Raw genomic sequence first — 24,464 nt, 5'->3', positions numbered from 1 at the left:
AACTGAGTAGTGTATTCGCGACCGCCGATATTTACATTTTTCGTCATCACCAAATTTTGCGATTTCAATCTGCGAATCTTAAAACTTGTGGTCGTATCGCCCGCGTCGTCAACCTTTTTTCAATTTTCAACTGCCGAAAAATATGTTGTGTCAAATCTCCGACATCATAACTTATACCCAAAATTTTGCAAATTAAAGTTAGTTCTGCTAACGTCAAGTTTTTATTTTCTTTCTCGTCGTACAAAAAATGCAAACTCTCTCAAACGTTGGCGGTTTGAACGATCGCATTCAATACAAATTTGTGCAAAGCCACTATGTTCTGTTTTGTTGTGTGTCTTAAGTTCTAACGAACATTTCCAAACATTCCCAAGCTTGCCATTATATTCTTTGTGCTGTTGCAAGCAAATACAATATACTCACACTTATCACTATTCTCCTCTTATGTCTGTGTTTCTCTTCTTTTTTCATAGATGTATATCAAACCTAACGTCTTTTTGTTTTTGTGTGTTCTCCCTTGCCTTGTAGCAACAAGCACGTAACACACGTCACATACGGCACTCAATATATACGATTCAGTTTGTGCGTTTTATTTCTTTAAAAACTTGATTTTCTGTTTGTTGTTGTTTTTAGTTTCTCCCTTTTTTCTTTTTTCACTTGCAACCGATAGAGCACATAATACACAATAATCACACTATTCCAATATATACGTTTGTTCGAGCATGTTTTTCTTTCTAAATTTAAGTTTTGAGTTCAACTAGCTTTTAATTTCTTCAAATTGTGATAAAAAAAACTGTCAGTACGTGTTTTATTACAAAAAAAAAAAAAAAAACAGTTCTAAAACGAAAAACTACCAGAAAGTCTCATTTTTGCTACCTGTGTGAATAAAAGCCAAAAAGTACCAGTGATAGAAAAAATCCTTCCCTGAAGATTTTCACTAACTTAGGACTCTTGCCCTCATTTTCACAATGTCTAGTTATTTTTTAACTTTAAGATGTATTGACAGTTCTCATACAAAAATTGTCTTAACTGGAAGAATAACTACTGTTTAAACGATAATTGGAGGTGGTAAAAATTTGGGTTAATGTTTAATTTTATATTTCTATGTTCAATATTATAAAAAATTCAAAAGGTATTCTTTGAAGAAGGAAAAAGTACCAAAAAATCCGCTTTTATGTCTTCTCGCTTACTTAATTTCATGTTTCATGTTCAATATGGTAAAAAATTCAAAAGTACCTTTTGTAGAGCAAAAAAGTACAAAAAAGTCCCATTTTATGGGTTCTCACTTAATCTGGGCCCTACATATTAATTTAATGTTTCTAGGTTTAATATTATAGAAAATTTAAAAAGTACCTTTTGTGGAACGAAAAATCCTCACTTAATCCGGGTTATACATACTTAATTTCATGTTTCAAGGTTCAATATTAAAGAAAATTAAAAAAGTACCTTTTGAAGAACGACAATGTGCCGAAAAGTCCCCCTTTATAGGTCCTCACCTAATCCGTGCTCTACATGTTTAATTTCATGTTTCTAGATTCAATATTATACAAAAATTCCATAAAATTCCAAATTTTATGTGTTCTTACTTAATCTACAAGCTTAATTTCATGCTTCTAGGTTCAATATTATAGAAAAACTACCTTTTGTAGAACGAAAAAGTACCAAAAAGTCCCCTTTTATAGGATCTCACTTAATCCGGGCTCTACATGCTTAATTTCATGTTTTAGGGTTCAATATAATAGAAAATTCAATAAGTACCTTTTGAAGAACGAAAAAGTACCAAAAGGTCCCCTTTTATAGGTTCTCACTTAATCCCGGCACAACATACTTAATTTCATGTTTCTAGCCAATAACAACACTCTGCTTCATTCGTAATTGTTGTTCATTATTTTCTTTGTTTTTATAAACAAGCAAGTACAATAACAAAATTTTCCGTATGGTTATGTGTGTTGTTGTTTTTCTGCCTCAGCATGCATGAAATCTAATTTTTGATGACATTTTCAGATGTTGTCTCAGATTTTTGCTCATATCTCCGTTATTTATGAACCGATTTTTCTGGAATAGGAAACTTCTCGAAAGCATGTCTGATAGAATTGTTGAAGATTTGAATCACCGAAGATATCTGGGGTCTTCAGAAAATTGATTTCAACAAACATACAGAGGTACATAGCTTAATCGACTCCGCTATATATAAGGACTCGGAATATACATATACTTTATAGGGTCTGAAAATTATGTATAGAAATTACAAACTTATATATGAGCAAAATCAAAAAATTATATGTATGTATTAGACAAAATTTTTTCGAAAATTTTTTTGCTCCTGGCAAAAACCAAATTTAGTGGTTGAATGGGATAATAAGCAGTGTTGCCACTTTGGTTATTATTAACCAAAATTGGTTATTTTTATTTTGCATGTGTACATGTGAATTATTTTTTCGTTTTGGTTACTTTTTGCAAACAATTGAACTAAATACTCTTTGCTTTTATTCTAAAAATAAAATTAAGAAAAAAACTTCTTTTATCTCCAGTTTTAAATCAACTATGTAAATATACATATCGTCCTGTTTTGAATTTTGGTAATATGTGGAATTTTTTTTTTACTATTCGAAATTTTTTTATTACTGCAATTTGTACATCTACTGGTTATACTTATGTGCACAAGGGTATTTTTCGATATCTTAATTGGTTAGGATTTAGCAAAAGTACCTATGAGTTTTTCACATATTAAATGAGTTGATTTAAATCATAACAACACCGTAATATTATTTTATTTACACTAGTCAATCTAACACCGTGAATAATTACTCCTCTCTCTCCTTTTGGTGCAGTCATGAACTTAAAATCACTTTTTGGGTCGATTCAAACTCGTCCGTCCTTCCTTTAATATTTCTTTTGGAACTTTTTATGTAAAAAACTCGCGATACTTATATGAAAAAACGAAGTAGGCTGTATTTCGCATTTCGATTTTTATGGAATTTGGTGGGAATAGTCTACGTACTTAATAGATTATGTCCTCCAAATTAAATTTAAAATTTGAAGTACAATTGCAACTTCTATACCTATTTGAAATTTTGCATAAACAGATACTGTGCTAATTTGGCGAAATTCTAAGATAAATGATTTAATAAGAATTAATAAAGTATTTTCTGCTAATTGATGCAAGAATAGTATCACAATATCTTTAACGTATTAATCAACTTATATTTTTAAGTAACACAGCTAAGGAAAATGAAATTGTATTGTATACAAAAGTTGTAATAACATCTAAACTCGTACGACGAACAATAATCGCGATATATGCAAAGATTTGATACTCATGACCTTTGACTTCTACTATCTCACCATTTTCTAGATGATGTATACTAGTTTTTATTTTACCGTCTTGAATTCTAAATTTTGGTCAATTTGTCGGATAATTTGGATAGATTACGTTTACAAATATTTCTGAAGTTATGAATGTAATGCTAACATCCGCTACATGGTATTATAATTTAAACCCAAATTTCGAACGAAATCTCCAAATCTGTACATAAAATGGGAAGAATTTTATAATTTAAAATTGTTTTCCAAAAAGTAATATGTGGAGTATTTTTGAATTGCGCTAAAACGCGTTAAAAACTCAGTTGTTTTTTAAAATAAATATTAATTACATTTGTTAACGAATCCGCGAAGAGACATATATTTATTGTTGAAAACACGATAGAGTCGAAAAGAAACAAGATAGAAAACTGAAATATTTTTTGCCAAAATATTTTTAATTGACCCAGTTTGATTGGTATTGAAAATGCGAAATATCGGTCAACGATTTCACTTAGCCCCCATATTATGCCCTATTCAGAAAATTACTATATTGCTTAAAAAAGCATCTATAGCGATGAAATTCAATATAAAAAAGTTTTATTGGAAATGTATTTGTCAAAGTTTATGAGGATCGGTACATAATTGACTCTATCCCTCATAAAAAGTCTCCTCAGAAAATTACTTTAAAGCTCATAATGTACTGCAATATAGCAACAAAATTCAACATAATCAAGTTTTAAAGGAACTAAAATATCTCTGTCAGATTTTATGAGAATTGGTCCATAATTGACCATACGTCTCATATAAGATCCCGTACAGAAAATTACATTAACGCCTATAACTGTCTTCATAATACCAGTTTAGCGACGAAATTTAACATAGTTCCCCTTCAGAAAATGAATTTGTTATTTTAATATCCAAATGAAACAAATAAAAATAATTTTGTTTACTTTTTTCTTAATTTGGTTATTTTTTATTCGAATTTTGGTTAGAAAAAAAATTTTGTTGTGGCAACACTGATAATAAGTGCACATGATAAATACGAAACAGTTAATTATCTTCATTTGATAACAACTTTATTTGACTCATCCATATGAATGTTGGGATTCTACAGTTAAAGGCATTCTAACATCTTGGGTGCTTCGGGATCATCTTTGGTAACCAAAGGTCTCATTGGAATTGTCTCAGCACCACCTCTAATCTTAGTGATACACTTGATGAGGAACTCCATTGAGAATTCTTCCAGGCATTTGATCACCCTGTGTCCCCGGTGAATCTCACTGGAGTAAAAACGGGGTAGCTATCGTCCTTATTATTGAACAAGTGTTCCATGATGAGATCAGTTAATTTGGACCTTCTTCTTTTCGAAGATTTATCATCCTCAGCCTGTGAGCGGTTTCGTTTAGTCCCTTAAATTTCGGAAGCCAACTTATATGTGTTGGGTATGGTCTCCAAGAACTTTGGTATTCATCCATAAGAGCTTGAAACTTCATTGCGTTAATGAGGAATACCATTAGCAGCGTTCTTGTCGAGAATGAATATCGCTTTAGTATATCTGGCTTATAACCACCTTAACCTTACAATTGGGGAATGGGGATAAGGAGGAGATGGGATTTTATGCAGGAAATGGGCAAATTGAGGATATAACGGATAATGGTCAAATACAAATGGCCTTTGCCAAGTGTGTTTGCAATACTAGCCACCAAATCACACATTGATGTAAATGGGGTCGAAAATGGGTCTTAATTCAGGGGAAGGTAATATTAATTTTTTATGAATATTGTCGTATATGTTAGTTCATTTATGTATTAAAAAAATAAATTTTGGAATTACAAATTTTGTTAAGACAATAGTCTTAATAATATCGTGAATTAATTTTAAATATGTTTGTAAGAGTGCAAGTTGCAATTTTGAAGATATTATAATAAAAATTGGCACATAGGTTTACATTTGGTGGGAATTGCTCCGTTATTTTGCATAGCTCCCATACAAACGGACCATCCGGATATGGTTTTGAACTCATAAATATTCTTTTATTCGTATCATTACCAAATCAATAAAACTTTTTATATAAGCTAAAATAATTCTACCGATTCTCAATATGATCAGTCCATATTTAACCATAATTATCATGTAAAGTCTCCGTCACTCGTTTGCATAAAACAGGTGGAAAGTGACCCTTTATTCTGGGAACATTTGTATATATACCTTTTTTGCATTCTCTTATTTAATTATTTATTTCTATGTTAAAAAACAATAATTGTATTTAAAAACATTTTTTTAAGCCTATGACATTAACCGTCCTTCCGCGTTTGTGCGTTTGTGCTTATGTTTGTAACGTATTAAAATATTAGTACTATACCCACCTTAAAGTATACCTATCGACAAAGAATCACTTTCTGAGTCGATTTAACGATGTCCGTCCATCCGACCGTCAGTGTGTCCATGTAAACGTTGTTATCAAAGTACAGGTCGCAATTTTCAAGATAATTTGATGAAATTTGGAATACACGTTTGTTTTGATCCAAGGACGAAGCCTATTGAAAATGGTTAAAATCGGTCCGTTATTTATACAACTGAACCCTCCAAAAAGGGCTTTTGTGCTCATAATTACATATGTATAACATAAATGTATCTCGATGAAAGTTCGCACAATTTCATTGCAATAACACTGTTATTGCTCGGTCCACATTTGCTCCTATCCCCAATATAAAGCCTCTTTTAGGGAATAAGTTTTTCGTCAATAAATTGCTTAAATAAATCAGATTCAAGGTAATATTCAAGATAAATGCTTTATTATTAAAAATAAATCACATTTAATATTCATAACTGGTGTAGGATATCATATGGTCGGCCAAGCCCGACTATTCTTTCTTAATTGTATTTACATTTGGTTTGTATTGGTCCATTATTTCTCCTAGTTACATTTAAATTGTGCACCAAATAGACCCATAACATTAATAAATAAAAAAAATATACACATATTAAGCCAAAGAAAGAAAATATCTGGCTATATGTATATTTAAATGTTTGTTATAATATATAAAGATATAAAACATATTAACTTTCATCAAAATTGCAAAACAAATAGAAAAAAACTACATTATATATTTTTGGAATATTAAAAAAAAAACAATTTTATAAAAAACTAGCTATACCCAGTGTGCTTCGCTACCCTCATCGTAATGAAATAAAATAAATATTATTGTAAATGTATATATATCTGCAATATCAAAAAGTCCCCTATTTAAATTTATGTTTATATATTCAATATTTCAGAAAACTCAAAAAGTACCAATGAAGTACGAAAAAGTAACAAAAGACCTCTTTTATTTAATTTCATGTTCCTAAGTTCAATATTATAGAAAATTAAAAAAGTACCAGTTGAAGAACGAAAAATTACCAAAGGGTCCCCTTTTATAGATTCTCATTAACTCCGGGCTCCACATGGTTAACTTCATGTTATAAAAAACACAAAAAGTACCTTTTGGAGAACGAAAAATTACCAAAAAGTCCTCTTTTATATGTTCTCACTTACTCCGGGCTCTACGTACTTAATTTCAAGTTTCTAGGTTCAATATTATAGAAAATTCAAAAAGTACCTTTTGAAGAACGAAAAAGTGCCGAAAAGTCCCCTTTTATAGGTTATCACTTAATCTTGGCTGTACTTGCTTAATTTCATGTTTCTAGGTTCAATATTATAGAAAATTCAAAAAGTACCTTTTGAAGAACGAAAAAGTACCAAAAAGTCCCCTCTTATAGATTCTCATTTACTCCAGGCTCTATATGCTTAATTTCATGCTTCTAGGATCAATATTATAGAAAATTCAAAAAGTACCTTTTGAAGAACGAAAAAGTACCAAAAAGTCCCCTTTTATAGATTCTCATTTACTCCAGGCTCTACATGCTTAACTTCATGCTTCTAGGATCAATATTATAGAAAATTCAAAAAGTACCTTTTGAAGAACGAAAAAGTACCAAAAAGTCCACTTTTATAGGTCCTCACTTAATTCGGGCTCTACATGTTTAATTTCATGTTTCTAGGTTCAATATTATAGAAAATTCAAAAAGTACCTTTTGAAGAACAAAAAAGTACCAAAAAGTCCCCTTTTATAGTTTCTCACTTAATCCAGGCTCTACATGCATACTTTCATGTTTCTATTTTCAATATTATAGAAAATTCATAAAGTACCTTTTGAAGAACGAAAAAGTACCAAAAAGTCCCCTTTTATAGATTCTCATTTACTACGGGTCTAAATGCTTATTTTCATGTTTCTAGGTTCAATTTAATAGAAAACTCAAAAAGTACCAGTCGAAGGACGAAAAAGTACCAAAAAGTCCCCTTTTATAGATTGTCATTTACTTCAGGCTCTACATGCTTAATTTCATGCTTCTAGGATCAATATTATAGAAAATTCAAAAAGTACCAGTCGAAAGACGAAAAAGTACCAAAAAGTCCTCTTTAATAGATTCTCATTTACTAAGGGCTCTACATGCTTAATTTCATGTTTCTAGGTTAAATTTTATAGAAAACTCAAAAAGTACCAGTCGAAAGACGAAAAAGTACCAAATAGTCCCCTTTTATAGATTCTCATTTAATAAGGGATCTACATGCTTAATTTTATGTTTTTAGGTTAAATTTTATAGAAAACTCAAAAAGTACCAGTCGAAGGACGAAAAAGTACCAAAAAGTCCCCTATTATAGATTCTCATTTACTCTGGGCTCTACATGCTTAATTTCATGTTTCTAGGTTAAATTTTATAGAAAACTCAAAAAGTACCATTCGAAGGACGAAAAAGTACCAAAAAGTCCCCTATTATAGATTCTCATTTACTCTGGGCTCTACATGCTTAAATTCATGTTTCTAGGTTAAATTTTATAGAAAACTCAAAAAGTACCAGTCGAAAGACGAAAAAGTACCAAAAAGTCCCCTATTATAGATTCTCATTTACTCTGGGCTCTACATGCTTAAATTCATGTTTCTAGGTTAAATTTTATAGAAAACTCAAAAAGTACCAGTCGAAAGACGAAAAAGTTCCAAAAAGTCCCCTTTTATAGATTCTCATTTACTCCGGGCTCTACATGCTTAATTTCATGTTTCTAGGTTAAATTTTATAGAAAACTCAAAAAGTATCAGTCGAAAGACGAAAAAGTACCAAAAAGTCCCCTTTTATAGATTCTCATTTACTAAGGGCTCTACATGCTTAATTTCATGTTTCTAGGTTAAATTTTATAGAAAACTCAAAAAGTACCAGTCGAAAGACGAAAAAGTAAAAAATAGTCCCCTTTTATAGATTCTCATTTACTAAGGGCTCTACATGCTTAATTTTATGTTTCTAGGTTAAATTTTATAGAAAACTCAAAAAGTACCAGTCGAAGGACGAAAAAGTACCAAAAAGTCCGCTTTTATAGATTCTCATTAACTAAGGCCTCCGCATGCTTAATTTCATGTTTCTAGGTTAAATTTTATAGAAAACTCAAAAAGTACCAGTCGATGGACGAAAAAGTACCAAAAAGTCCCCTTATATAGATTCTCATTTACTCCGGGCTCTACATGCTTAATTTCATGTTTCTAGGTTAAATTTTATAGAAAACTCAAAAAGTACCAGTCGAAGGACGAAAAAGTACCAAAAAGACCCCTTTTATAGATTCTCATTTACTCCGGTCTCTACATGTTTAATTTCATGTTTCTAGGTTCAATATTATAGAAAATTCAAAAAGTACCTTTTGAAGAACGAAAAAGTACCAAAAAGTCCCATTTTATAGATTCTCATTTACTCCGAGCTCTACATGCTTAATTTCATGTTTCTAGCTTTAATTTTAAAGAAAACTCAAAAAAGTACCTGTGTAGAACGAAAAAGTAGCGAAAAGTCCCTTTATTATTAATTTCATGTTTCTATTTCAATATCATAGAAAACTCAAAAAGGACCAGTTGGAGAATGAAAAGTACCAAAAAATATCACTTGATACCGGGGTTCCAAATAACACCCCATTAGGATATTTAGTGTTTCTAAATTTAAAAATTTTATCTAAATTGGATCATTGTGGTTGAATAAAATCAAATTTCCCGTTTTTACCCCTTTTGGTACTTTTTTCCTCCCCATTAACGAAATAAAAATTCTATTCCAGAAAGTTGCAACATCGTAGTGGGAGCCTGTTATTATGTATTCATATGTATAAGTTAATAAACCAAAAACAATGTTTTATGAAAAAAGTACCAAAAATAGGTACAATTTTAACCCCTTAAACGTCCGAATATCCAAAAAGTACTAAATTCATATTTTTATTTTTTCGTTAAGTTATGAAGGAGTCAAAAATATTTTTTGAATGTGCACTGGTTTAAAAGATACATGGGGTGCGAAAAAAGTACCAAAATACAGTTTTTACCCGTTTATTCCCTAAAGGGGCCGAATTTTAAAAAAGTACCAGACACCTGTCCGTTTATTTTTTAAATGAACGGCGATAAGCTTTAAACTGTTTTTGTATCTTTTCTAGTTTAGGAGATATAAGGTTACCGAATTTACCCGTTTTTACCCTTTTTTACCCCCTAAACATTCGAATTTCCAAAAATCCCGTCTTAGTGGATCTATTTGGCGGGAGACCAACCTCCTGTCCAAATTTCAGCTCTTTAGCTTCAACCGTTTAGGCTGTGCGATGATGAATCAGTCAGTGAATCAGTCAGTGAATCAGTCAGTCAGTCAGTCAGTCAGTAACGTTAGAATTTTATATATATAGATTATATTACTAACGTTAATATAAATATTTAATGGCTACTTTTAAAGCAATAACGATAAAAATACTGATATTAAACAAGACAAGTAAGAGTGTTATATTCGGCTGTGTCGAATCTTGTATACCCACCATCAAATCATTGCCGAAAAGGAATGCTTCCTTATAAATAGACTTTGGTATTTAAGAATCGATGCTTTCGTTATTATCAAAACAATTTTCTCATTTATTACATATATGTATAATTTTACCATCATACATATCGCACACCTAGTACAAAAGTGACACAACTCAAAATTTTATTTTTGCGTTTTTATATTCTTTAAGCCTTAAGTTTAAGCCTTAAACTATAACCAAGATACTAGTTTAACTCTACAAAAATAATAGTGTATTTTGTTGTTGTTAACTGTTCAAGAAAAAAACGTTATTTTTTTCTTTATCTTTCAGAATTTGTAAAAAATTTGTTTCCTTTTCTTAAAAAAAAATTTTTGAGTTGTGTCACTTTTGTACTGGGTGTGCGATATGAATATCGATAGGATCAATTATGGACTGATCCACCTAAAATTTGGTAGAGAAATTTTTATCGAATTGTGTCGCTGTACTTGTATTTTTAAGGTAAAAGCGTTTTCTATTAGGTTCCTATAAAATATGTTTATGTCGAATTTCATCGCTATAGCTGCTTCGTTTAGTTAGTTATGAGCGTTAAAGTCATTTTCTGAAGGGGACCTTATATGAGAGCTAGGCGAAATCGTGGACCGATATTGCCCATTTTCAATACCAATACAAAGCGATTTAGGTTTCTATAGAATATGTTCATGTCGAATTTCATCGCTATAGATGCTTCTTTTAGACAGTTATGAGCGTTAAAGTCATTTTCTGAAGGGGTCCTTATATGGGGGTAGGGTCAATTGTATACCGATCCTTATCAAATTTTACAAAGCGATTCAGGTTCCTATAAAATATGTTTATGTCGAATTTCATCGCTATAGCTGCTTCGTTTAGTTAGTTATGAGCGTTGAAGTCATTTTCTGAAGGCGACCTTATATGGGGCTAGGCGAAATCGTGGACCGATATTGCCCATTTTCAATACCAAACAAACTGCAATATAAAAGGTCTGTGCAAAATTTCATCCCGCTAGCTACTTCCATTTGGACTCTATCGTGTTTTCAACAGACAGACGGACAGATGGACGGACATGGCTAGATCGTCTTAGAATTTAATAAGGATCCAGAATATATATGTATGTGGATCTTAAATGAATATGTCGATGTGTTACAAACGTAATGACAAAAACAATATACCCGCCATCTTTTTTGTTGGTGGGTATAAAAAAGTAACAAACTTCTTTGTCTCTACTAAGTATTAAAGGAACTGGGTACGTTTACTAAAATCTTAATTTCTTAAAATGGAGTATATATGTACAGTTTTTTTTCTTTAATATTAAGGACGTCAGTATGTAGTAATTTTCAGAAATTTTTTCGGAACAAACAAATGGTAACATTTTAAGATGCATTCCATAAACTTACAAAAAAGCTTATTTTTAGAATATTTTTCTTAAAAATAAGAAAAATTTTTGAAAAACTAAGAGTTTAACAAAACCTATATATATGTATATATATATATATATATATATATATATATGTATATAGACTTTGCTTTTAATAAAAACAAGTTTTATTAAAAGCAAAGTCTAGCAAAATTTCTTGAGGATCGGTCCATAATTGACCCTACCTCTCATACTATTCCTATGAAATCGAACATATATATATGTTCGATTTCAGGTGGCCAAAATCAATTACTCAAAAACTATAAGACGTACAAAACGATTTTCGACATGGTGATTTCTTCAATTAAATTACTTTTGGCGAATTTTAATTTATTACCAACATTGTTAAACGATTTATTGACAATTAGCTGATTTTCTGTCGGAGGAATAGTATGAGAGGTAGGGTCAATTATGGACCGATCCTCAAGAAATTTTGCTAGACTTTGCTTTTAATAAAACTTGTTTTTATTAAAAAAAAAAAAAAAAAAAAATATATATATATATATATATATATATATATATATATATATACATATATGTCAAATCAATTACTCAAAAACTATAAGACGTAAAAAACGATTTTCGACATGGTGATTTCTTAAATTAAATTACTTTTGGCGAATTTTAATTTATTACCAACATTGTTAAACGATTTATTGACAATTAGCTCATTTTCTGTAGGAGGAATAGTATGAGAGGTAGGGTCAATTATGGACCGATCCTCAAGAAATTTTGCTAGACTTTGCTTTTAATAAAACTTGTTTTTTTACGTAATTTTCGGAAGGGGACCTCGTATGATGGGTAGGCTCAAATATGGAACGACCTCCATAAAACTCGATCATGCCAGACTGGCATTTAAGTTAGTTAAAATATTTTTTTAAGGATATTGAAAATTGGAAATTAATTTTAAAATACCTACGTATGTCAGTGTATGGTTTTGATAATATTGGTCGACAAAATTAAGTTAAAATCCGTTTATAACGTCGGAATGTAATATTTATATTTAAAATTAACTGGATCAACATATTAAAGACGAATAAAGACTCATATCTGTTTTGAAAATATATTACTTTAGTCCTTTCACGAGAACACTTTTGCTTACAATTTGACAAACTTAAATCTGCGATAAGCTCATCACTAGGAATTAGGAAAAGTGGCCTAACTTCATAATTCGGGATACCAGTATCCTTTATTTAATTGTACAACAGAGCATTTTCAGTCTGAAATACAAACCTTTATTTCAGTATATAAGTATATATATAGGAAATAAAAATTACAAATCACGTAATACATACTTTACTTTATAAAAGTGATACAATCTTTCTGATAAACAACCGAAAAAACCAAATTCAAAAAGTCATCAAAATATCTGGGATGATTGGACAAAATTAGTGCATTTTAGTATTTATTTTCATAAATTTGGAGATATTTTCAATATTATTGTAACATTTATAAAAGCAGTATACAGTTTATTCATGATATTTTTTCGTTCGTCTTTGCGGACCCTCTAGGATGTTGCTATGGACCACTAGGATTCCACGGACCCCCATTTGGGAACTGTTGGACTAGAATATAGTCATACTATATTCTATTCTCTAGTCTAGACTACCCTATATAATAGTATATATTCTAGTCTATAAGTCTATTTTATAGTCTATAGTCTAGCCAAGTGTATAGTATATAGTTTAGTCTCTTTAGTTTAATCTCTATATCTATTTTGTAGTCTGTAGTGACAATATTAATTAAGTGAATATTTATTTTCTATTTAGAAATTTAATTTCGGTAACGGTATTTTTGCAGTATCGGTATTTTGACTCGGTATTTTTACTTATTTCGGTATTGTTATTTTAACGTTATCGGTATTTTGGCTTGCTTTTTAAAGTTATTTTTTTATTTGTCCTCTTATCATAAATAAATTTTTTAATACTTGATGAAATTTGACACATTCTCTTCTTTTAACTCAAGAAAGAATCCTATTGAACATGTTTAAAATCGGTTCATTATTTCGTATAGCACCCATACAACCGTACCCCCCAAATAAGGCTTTTGAGCTCATAAATATGTTAAATGTTCTTATATAACTTCAAAAATTGGTAAAACTTAGTTTTATATAAGTTTTAATGATACTGCTCATTTTCGTAATGATCGGGCCAAATTTGAACCTATCCCCCATATAAAATCCCCTTCAGAAAATGACTTGATAGTCAAAATTCACTTATAAACACTAATTTCATGATGATATTCTGCATAAATAACTAATCCTTCTAGGGCCACGGGATAGGATAACGGGAACCCATGCCGGATATCGACTGAAAAGTGTAAAATTGGGTAAATAATAGAACTTTTTTAAATTCTTCAAAAATTGTGCCATTAAAATTATAGTTTCTTAAAATTTCGACCAAATCTTATCTTCTAAAGAAAATTATCTTTTCAACAATATCGAGCTACAAATAACAAAGTAATAGACTTTTCATTTTGCAAAAACGACTAAATTATTCTTATTTTACTCGTTTTTTGGGTAGATATTTTTGTTTACTCCCTTCCGCATGCAAAACGAAGACCAAACAATACAAAAAATCATGATTTTTTCAATATAAATGGCTTTGGAAATTGTCAATAACTTTATTGTTTGCTAAATATATAATTTTTTCTAAATTGAGTGTTTACCCAATTTTACACTTTTCAATCGATTTCCGGCACGGGTCATCGTCATCCGATTTGACTTCAATTAGAAATATAATGTTCATTATTTATTAAGTGTATGTATTATTATCTGTGTGACTTCAAGTTAATTTTTTTTTTGCAAATTGCATTACATTTTAAAAACGCCTGATATTGTATCAAAATAAATTTTTGAACGTGCATTTTATTCAACACTACACATAATTGGTAATGGAATATTGCTTTTTTTTTGCAGAAACGGGTTTCCCAGGATGATAACATAATACTACCAAATACAAAATAATACACCATTAACATCGTATATAATTATTAAAAAATAATACCTGATTACCAAATTAACCGAAATACGTTTATCACATTTTTATAACATTTACCTCGTTTTTTAACATTACACGCCTACATATAAACACACATAAAAACTTGTTATATATGAATATCTTAGGTATCCAAAGAACTAAACAGTATATAATTATTTATTTTGATATGTATGGGTAAATTGTAATGGTAAGTACATATTATTTTGATCTAAAGCAATCTAAATGTTTGCGTACATATTAGTAAACTTTATGATGAAAAATAGATTTTTAATGTATAATCCTAAAAAAATATTAGTTCTGAAAATCTCAATTGCTAAAAAACCACAAAAAATAAAATACTTTTTGAGAACACCTTTATGGCTTTTAACCAGAGAAGAAAAATTATTACTTAAAACTAAACATTTTATCAAAGTAATAAAAAAAATGTGCGTTCAAAATAAAATATTATTTGATTGAGGAAAAAAAAACAATAAAAACAAACTATAGATGTGGTATTATATTATCCCGATGTTTGATTACATCAATTAAAAATACAAGGTTTTCAAATTTAATATTTATACCCTATACCACTTTAGTGGGGAGGGTATATTGGGTTTGTGCTGATGTTTGTAACGCACAATAATATTGGACCTAGTTAGTTTGAAAGGAGGATGTATATACATCAAATCCGAAGAAATACACCTAGGCCTCTATCGGGACTGTTGTGCGCTCCTTAACCAGTGCCTCAGGTGGGAATCGAACCGACCACCTCCGGTCTACCAGACTAGAACACTAAACTACCGGAGGCCACATATTGGAAATATACCCAACCTAAAGTATACCAATCGGCTTAGAATCATTTCCGTCCGTCCGTCCATGTAAACCTTGTAATCAAACTACAGGTCGTAATTGAAGATAATTCAATGAAATTTGGCACACCATCTTCTATGATATCGGAAACGAAGCCTATTAAAAATAGTCAACATCGGTCCATTATTTCACCTGGCCCCCATACAACTGAACCTCCGAATAGGGCTCTTAAGTTCACAATTATGTTTAATATACTCGTATCTCGACAACAACCTGCAAAACCAAAGCCCTCTTCAAAATTTGACTTAAATGTCCACAATTTTATTCAACAATAAATGACTTAAGTATATCTGAGACAAGGTACAATTCAACTTAAATGCTTTATTATGAAAACTAAATCACATTTCATTTTTGTAACAGGTGTGGGGTATTATATGGTCGGCCTCGCCCGACTATAATTTCTTACTTGTTTTATTATAAAATTAGGTGCTTAAGTGTATGGGTTTATTAATTAATCGCTATATTACAATATTAATCAGTTTTTTACTTCGTAAAATAAATAAATCCACAACTTTAATTATTCGACCAAGGGCCATAATCACAACTTGCCTTTAATGTTCGTAATAGTAAAAGGTAACTTTATTTAAAGTGAGAAATAAAGTAAACTTTAAATATTTTCATTATTTCAACATAATTTTTCATTATATAAAAACCTTAGCATACTTTTAGCCGTCTATAATATTTTTCATATGAAAAATGACATTGAATATATTCTTCATACTTTTACAAAAATTTCTAAAGCTTACGTCAAAAGATAAAGGTAAGGTGATCTTCCCGTTAGCATATCGGACACTTTTAGCTTAAAGTTGACTTTTAATAACGAAAAACACATTATCTGTAAGATAATATCCTAACTTTAGTTTTTGACAAGTTATAATAATTGGCCTAAAAGACTTTACAACTTAAATTAAACTTCACAACTTTAGCAACTTCACTCTTGCGACTTTACAATATTCAATTTTACACTTTGATTGCTGCTGGACAACTAACCATAAAATTATATAGACGAATTTTGCCTAATAAAAGCACTCCTTCTAGAATCTTCTTTCGACCTATAATAATATACAGTCATCTCTTTTCCTCCTATGTTAGTCAACACAATGGTCGATTTGTTACATTTAAGTATTATATAACCCATAATGGGGTCTGTAATCAGGGGTATTTGGCTCGAATACCATCCTTTTATATTCTTATCCAACGTAAATTTTCCCAGTGTACCTTTGACTTCGCCAAACTTTACAACTTTGTTTTGCTTTATCTTACCTTTCACCTTTTCCGAACCGACACATTGCCTTTCTAAATTTACACCAGCATTACATTGTTTACGATTTATAGCGACAGAATGTTCGGTTTCGAATTTCCCTTTAGTACTGCGGTTTCCAATCTTGTGTATCCCATCATTATTCTCTACAACCGCTTCAGCGATAGTTATTCCAATGTAAGAAAACTTTTTGCGTCTAGTTTTGCATTCACTGTTAGTGATTTCCGGTCGGTCCTTTTTGTCGATTGATATCAGCACACCGGAGCAACATTATTTACCTTAGATCCTTGTTCCGCAACAAATGATTCATTCTCTCTTGCGCATCAATTGGTAATTTAACCTCGGCTTCAATATCATTAGTTTCACTTACATTATTAATAACTGCTTTTGGAACCAACTTTGCACCATCCTCAGAGACTAAGATATCCACAAAATGCTGTAGGTTGGCGCCCAAAACGGCTGGATATATAATATCCTCAGTGCGTACAACATAAAATTGTATTTTCAGCGGAATGTTATCAATATTAACTGCAACATTGTAATAGCCTTGAATATATAATACACCCGCTTCAGCTCATCTCACTCGTCGTTGTTCCGGTATTATATTCGTAACTTTTTGTAGATATCGTTTCTTATTATAAACATCTTACATCCGGTGTCGATAGGACTTTGCTCTAAGGGTTCCTTATCGAAAGTAACCCTATTGACATACTGTGCTGTTCAAATTTGACTCCATGTTTGTTGACATTGCCGTTAGGTTATTTCAGGTAGCCGATGTCGACTTTACTTGGGTCCAAGTTGATCCCTTTGTAAGAAACCTTTTAGAAGAAAAGAGAGATAGGGAAGAGTAGAAAAACAGAGAGAGTAGCAAAGAGAAAGAGGAGATGAGAGGAAACTGCTGAAGTGAAAAACCAGGCCTAAACTGCTATGGATATTTAGTGTGTGTAACAATAAAGTTCACACCCATTTTGACAAATTTATGAACGTCAGAAGACGTTCCAATTGAATATTTGACAATTCGGATAGATCGCCATAAAAGACCGATTCAAGTGTCCGAATTCGGGTCTCGGCCAAAGCAGGACAATCGCAGAGAAGATGAGTAATAGTCTCTTCTTCATCCTCATTTTTACAATTCCTACAGAAGTCGTTGAACGGAAGACCAATGCGTCTAGCATGATTACCAAATTTGCAGTGGCCAGTATCAATCGACATCAGCCTACCTAGTTGTGGTCTTTAGAGACCAAGAAGATATTTGGACCTGTGTGAATCAATTTGTATGTTCCAATTGAATATTTAACAATTCGAATAGATCGCCATAATAGACCTGTGTGAATCAATTTTTGGCCACAGTGCTCTAGATGTTGAGCAAGTGTTCACGCGAAATCGGCTACCTGAGATAACCTAACCTAACGGTAACGAGCGATAGAGAGGCAGATTTCAGTGATCTGCCTCTTTATTGCAAGTAGCGGAACACCGCAAAACTGATCTATTTCCAGTCTGCTAGGCTTTGACGCCGTCTTTATCGCTGATATTTCAGCGTGAAGGATACTGCATACATCATTGAGTCGGAAAGAGATTTTCATACCAAATTCCTCAATGAAGATGACACCACCAACTCCTTTCGTCATCTTGGATCCGTCTGTGTACTTCCGGGAACAATTATTTGGCGGAAGGAGAGATTCTTGAGACTCCGAAGAGATAATATCGGAATTTTCTCATTAGAAACGGTTTCGGAATACAATAATCAACAATGTACTGATTATTCGGAATAAGATCTATGATCTTAGCATGTCCTATAGAACAGTGTTTCCACTTGCCAGCTAAACTCAATCTGGACGCAGTTGTCATAGCCAATTGACTGGCTAGAATGTCGACCGAGAGCCAGTTGAGCATAGTGACCGCCTATGGCCTTCCTACAAACATATAGTGCCGTAATGGCTTTAGAAGCCCTGGTGCCCTTGTGCTCCTAGATAACTTCTTATCCAGGATAACGCACAAGTATTTAGCGCTGTCCGAGAGCTTTAATACCTCGCCGTTTAGTCAAAGAAGAAGAAATAAAGGAATCTTGTATTTACCGGAGAATAGCACAAGTTCCGTTTTACTAGGATTTACACTAAGACCACATTCAACACTTCACGAGCTAATGATCTTTAGTGATTGTTCTAGCCTTTGAGATATAGTTTCAAGATGGTCGCCTGACACCGCTACCGCTACGTCATCGGCATATCCTCCTAGGGAGGATTCAATGATCCTATTTGAGAGAAGATTCTCAACAAAACCCATGACTGACCTGCCAAGCCCTGCTTGAGATAGAGATTGGCAGATAGAAGCAGGTTTGACGTTATTAAAAGCACCTTCTATATCAAGAAAAGCGACCAATGTATATGTCCAACGTTTGTATATGCATGTTGAGAGGCAGAGAGAAGGATTTGTCAATCGAGGACCTTATGTAGACATCGATTACCCTTTCCAATGTTTTCAGCATAAATGACGCCAGACTTATTGGTCTGTAATCTTTAACCTTAGTGTGTGAAGGGAAGGGAAGGGAATGAAAATCGCATTACACTTGGTCCATTGAATAGAAATGTATGACCAAGAGATACAGGCTATGTATAGGTTCCGCAGCCAAGGAACGATAAGATTTATATTGTGTTGAAAATCTGAAGGGATAATACCATCAGGGCCGGGCGCTTTGTAATGGTCAAAAGCTTGTCCAACGTATAATGTCATCATCAATAGAGACTCGTGTTTCCGTACGTATTGAATTTAGATAGGAGTTAGTCGAATCACCTATAGAGATACTACCAGGAAAGTGAGTATTAGGGAGAAGCTCTAGTGTCTCCTAACTACAAGAAGTCCAGCACCCATCCATTTTATGTATATAGCTAGGTACAGAAAGGGATTTGAATAAAATTTTAAGGAGGCGACTGGTTTCGGAAGAGCTTTCAATATTACTACAGAAAGTCCTCCACGAATTCCGTTTCGCATTCCGAACCAAATTTTTTAATTTATTAACGTTTGCCTTATAAAGGGACCAGTTTCCTGATTTTAAAGGATCGGCGGCATATTATTTTGCTCGCTATGTCAGGAATCCACCATGGAGGTTTATCCTTATTTAAACCTTTGGATGGTTTGCAGGCTCTCTTCGTGGCAACGCTCAGAGAACTATCAATCCAATTTGCAGCTAAATCAAAATCACTTCTGCTCTTTCTGTGCCTCTCCCAAGAAAGGGTTTTGTAACTTTGACCTCGACCACTATGTCGAAGTTCAGGTAGCGGTGATCAGAGAAGGAGCAGTCATTGGAAACATTCCACTCTTTAATCAGATGTATGTAGTTAGTACTAATAGCCATAATATCCAGAACATTTTTTATGTTTGTCGCAATAAAAGTAGGTTCTGAACCTCTGTTAACAACTGACATATTACATTCCAATATAAAGTCAAGACGCCTATTCGCTTCGCGAATAAAGTTTTTGACCAGGCCATTTGGTGGTTGATCGCCGAGGTCATGCCCCATATAGCAGCTAAGAATCCAGATGGTGGAGATTCCGGTCTCCAGTACAGCCGCTATCGTATCCTCATTGCTGTAATTAGATAAGATGAAGATATCTAAGTGGCTTTTAGCCAGAATACAGGCTCTAATATTTTTATTATTTGAATTTGAATACAGAAGTTTGTAACCTCTGAGAGATAGTCTAAGAATTTTGACATGGTGGGTCCACGGTTCTTGGACCAAGATGAGCTCATGTGGCTCAGTTGGGATGGTGACAATTGCTCTCGGTCTACGAGGAATTTCGCTTACCGGGATCACGTCCAGCCTTGCACCTGGCTACACTTCCCACTTTTCCTGGGTCACTGTTGCTTCGGTCAACAATAGCCCTTACCAGTGGGTTTCTAGCTACCTCACTGAAAGGCCTTTTGATGACAATAGTTTGCGCCTGTTTTTGACGTTTAGTGGGCTGGTCATTCGGCATAGAAGAAAGGGTCTCCTCCTCGGATCATTGCCGTTAAGGCGCTTCGACTGCAGGTTTAACCACTTCTGCCTCAGCTGAAGGATCGGAGCCCTTTACCCTAGCCAGGGGGCTGATCGCCCACTCGAGAGACGCTTTTTCTCGCAGGGATTGTGCTGAATCAGCATGGGCTGCTCTTGCGCCTGCAGAGTTACTCGCCACGACAGACAGAGGTACCTCACCGCTGGGACCTTTACCCACACCCGAAGGCTTGGTGGGCGGTTTTGGTTAACAAGCAGCCAGCTTGGTCTACATGCGGTTCTTGTCTCTATCAGCATGGCCCATGAGATTCATTGCACTTAAGCCTTCATATCGCAACAAGATGACTACCCTTCGTTAAGGTGACTTTACCGTTACATTTGAAGCTCTTAATTTGCCTTTCTGTTCAATCCTTAGCCAGGTGATAGGACCTTCCGCATTTGAAGCAATTTCTATTGCTACCACGTTTTTCCTTTTTAACATAAACTTCTACAGCATCCGGGGAACAGTTTTTCCTGTTATTCCTGTTACGAACCTTTTCATATATTTTTAATTGTTCTTTGATTTGTTCATTAGTGCTCGCCTGATATAAGATACTATTTTTCAAACGTGAATCCGATATACCCTCTACCCTCAAAATAATCCAACAAATTTTTGGGCTTACCTATCTCCATCAAATCGTATAAGTACTCATAATTACTCTAATTTTGATACTTACGACGATTTCTCAAAACTCTGTGGACTGCTGAAGCCGTTAATATTTCGTCAAATTCATCAATTCAAGTATTTTTGACAACTTCCAATTTCTTATACCGGACTGACTTTTGAGAAACATTTACCAGCACCCCTTAACAGCTGTTTACAATAAACGAATTTCTGAATTGCGTTGTCCTCAACATCTTGAATTCAACTACCTACCTTAAGAGAATTAGTACTTAGCTTGTAGCCTAATACCATCTTTAACCCTGTCGTGTCCAACCCTAATATTATCAACTTGTTGCGCAAAACTCGCAATTCATTGACATTAAAGTATTAATAATAATAGTAAAAAAATAATCCAGCAACAACCTTACAAAAAGGTGTTCACAAAAAATTCAATTATGCAATAAAAATTAAATTCAAGTTAAATAAAATTAATTACAACAATTAAATAAAGGTTTCCACCTTAAATATCATAGAATCTATAATTCATATACATCAATACATATTCACAAAAGCATTGATAATTTTTGGTGAAAAATTGAAAAAGTGTTTTCGAAGAATATCGCAGGAGATTGTCCTTTTTAGCATGTAGAGAACCTAATTCTCTTTTGAAATAACAATTTACTTTAGCTGTGAACTCAAAATTACGCTCTACATCGAGAAAAATTTAAAAAATCTTGGGACAACCCCGTATACGTGAAAGAGTTAATTTATAAATTTTTCTGAAAATTAATTGAAAGAACTCAGAAAAAAAACTTCCAAAGAAACGAAAAAAGTGGAATTTACTCTATGTAAGTACTGAAAAAGACCTGCAGAAGTGATGATTTTAATACAGGCTTGTCATAAGAGGGATGTCCTTTTTATTTGATTCAAAATTCACTACTTCTGAAGTCATTCTCAAGAAGAAATTATTATTATAATTATTATATTTTTTTGGAAGTGAAATTGTAGTATTATAGAATACAACTAATTTGACATAAATAATATTAACATTAATAGGGGGTATAAACACATTTATTATTAAAGCCAAAAAATAACATATTTTAATTGATAAAAATGTAAGAACAAAAAACTATACCCAGCAAAAAAAGAACTTCCAAAGAATGGAAGTACTGAAAAAAACCTGAAGAAGTGATGATTTTAACACAGGCTTGTCATAGGAGGGGAGGAGGACAAGTAATTTGTATGCTCTTTTTTTCGATGTTATTCGGAAGTGAAATTGTAGTACAGGTAAATACCGGTATAACGAATCTCACTTTAACGAAAATCCGAAATAACGATCAGAAACATTTTTAACATTAACTACCTTATATAGCGAACATTTAAGAAATTGTATACTCGATATAACTTTATATTTATATTGTTAAAGTCAAAAGAATATAATGTAAAAATGAAAGAAGTCGTTCATATTCCTAATTTTAGTTTTTCCGCATATCTGACCTCTCGAACAAAATGACATACACTATAATCTAAAAAGCCAAAATCCGTTAGATGTGAATTTAATGATAACTTTAGCTTGAATAAAGTTTAAACCGGATACAGTGAATTAATACAATTTTACAGCAAAATAAATTATTTCGAGGAGTATGAAGGTATCCCAACATGGCACAATTATTCCAGGGTTTTGAAGTTATCAGCATGAGATTCAGTTATCGATTCTCAAGTTCAGTTTTTCCTAAAAAGAGTTGAATTCTATCTTTTTGATTGAATTTGAATATAACAAATAAAAGTATGTTAAGGAAATAGTAGGAAAATAAAGTTAATAGAAAACAAAAATCCTCAGAAAATTTTTCGATCCGTCCAAATGTTCAAAATGGAAAAACGTGTGCGTTGTTATTAGTTGTTTGAAATAAAATTTGAAGTAATAATTTCATATATTAATTTGAATGGTTTTTTGTCTATTAAATAAAGAAATTTGCTAAAAAAATAATTCCCATACAACGAATTCGTTATCTTTAGTGTAACTTTTGTATTAAAACCAATTTTGTTCTGATTGAATTTGAAGGTATTTTTCGTTTGAATTAGCTTCAAAAATGGATTGTAAGCGCGTTTTGCACGAAGCATAAATTTCTTCTCTTTTGAAAACAGCGTTACACGACTCGGATCCACTCAAAAATGTGAGCTAATCGGGAGATGAAGTAATGGATAATGATGTTCAAAGTTATGTAAAAGATGAGCTTGAGCATTCTTGAGTCTGATGGGAATATACCACCGATTTAGGAATGTCCTTAAGAGCCCGATCATTTTACAACTTCCTCCGATTGTCGGGTTATTACAATATGGCGACTCACTATAAGAAGTACAAGTAAGCACTGTTGGACTACATCATAGGGTCAAAGTACTGATCGAATTTCTTAAATTTCTAATGGCAAGAGGACAAACCTGGAAATGTAATTCAGTGTATGACCCAATTTCATGCTTCGATATTCTTTTACTACCGAAATAATTTCGGAAATTGGACCTATGCCGAAATTTCCATAAATCGGTCAAATGATATGATAACTACAACTTTTAAAGGCACAAATTTAATAGGAATTCGTGCTCTAATAGGCAGTCTCACTCTATAAGTTAAAAAAGAGAAAATACTGTGGTTTCTGTCCATCAAGAATTTGACGTATGCCCAAAATGGTATGTGTCAAACGTGGTATACCTGTATTTGCCGACTACACAAATTTAGTTTGTAAATCCTGCATATAATACCAATCGAATTTATATACATTAATACAGATATTATTATCAAAACAAAGTACAAAATATTTATTTTAGTTTTTAGGACCTTCAGTTCGGTGATATTTTTATAAGGCTAATAGATTTTTATGCTTAATTTTGTTTTTTATTATTATTTTCTGTTTAAAGATACGTTTATTTTGTAAAAAATGGACCACAAAGTAAATTCAACAAAAAAAATTATCAATATTATTGTCGGCGTTATCCTTTAAAGGTTATAAACTAGCATACGTCTTTCAGGCGTATCGTTATCTTTTCAGTACAGAAAAATAGTGTTATCTAACTAGGGTTAAAAATATGTTAATAACATATCTTTAACCCTAGACGTCTAAACGGCTGAAATTTTCTCAGTATGTCTTCC

General features: G+C 32.3%; 1 protein-coding gene across 5 annotated transcripts in view; it reads left to right on the top strand.

Moving 5' to 3' along the window:
* Window positions 1-24,464, top strand: part of LOC119611026 — a 389,234-nt gene that overhangs the window by 251,315 nt on the left and 113,455 nt on the right. Inside the window, exon 4 of one of the 5 annotated variants that reach the window (XR_005232035.1) lies at window positions 14,494-14,762. The exons of the other annotated variants lie outside the window; for them this stretch is intronic. The gene's annotated coding sequence lies outside the window, so the exon portion shown is untranslated. The remainder of the gene's footprint in view (window positions 1-14,493; window positions 14,763-24,464) is intronic. 5 annotated transcript variants of the gene reach the window in all.

Source organism: Lucilia sericata, unplaced genomic scaffold, assembly GCF_015586225.1.
Source record: "Lucilia sericata isolate MDLA Ls3-8-SP2 unplaced genomic scaffold, ASM1558622v1 Contig000030F_arrow, whole genome shotgun sequence".
NCBI classification, from domain to species: domain Eukaryota; kingdom Metazoa; phylum Arthropoda; class Insecta; order Diptera; family Calliphoridae; genus Lucilia; species Lucilia sericata.
Note: the sequence above shows the minus strand (reverse complement) of the source record. Positions and strands in the feature narration are given on the sequence as shown.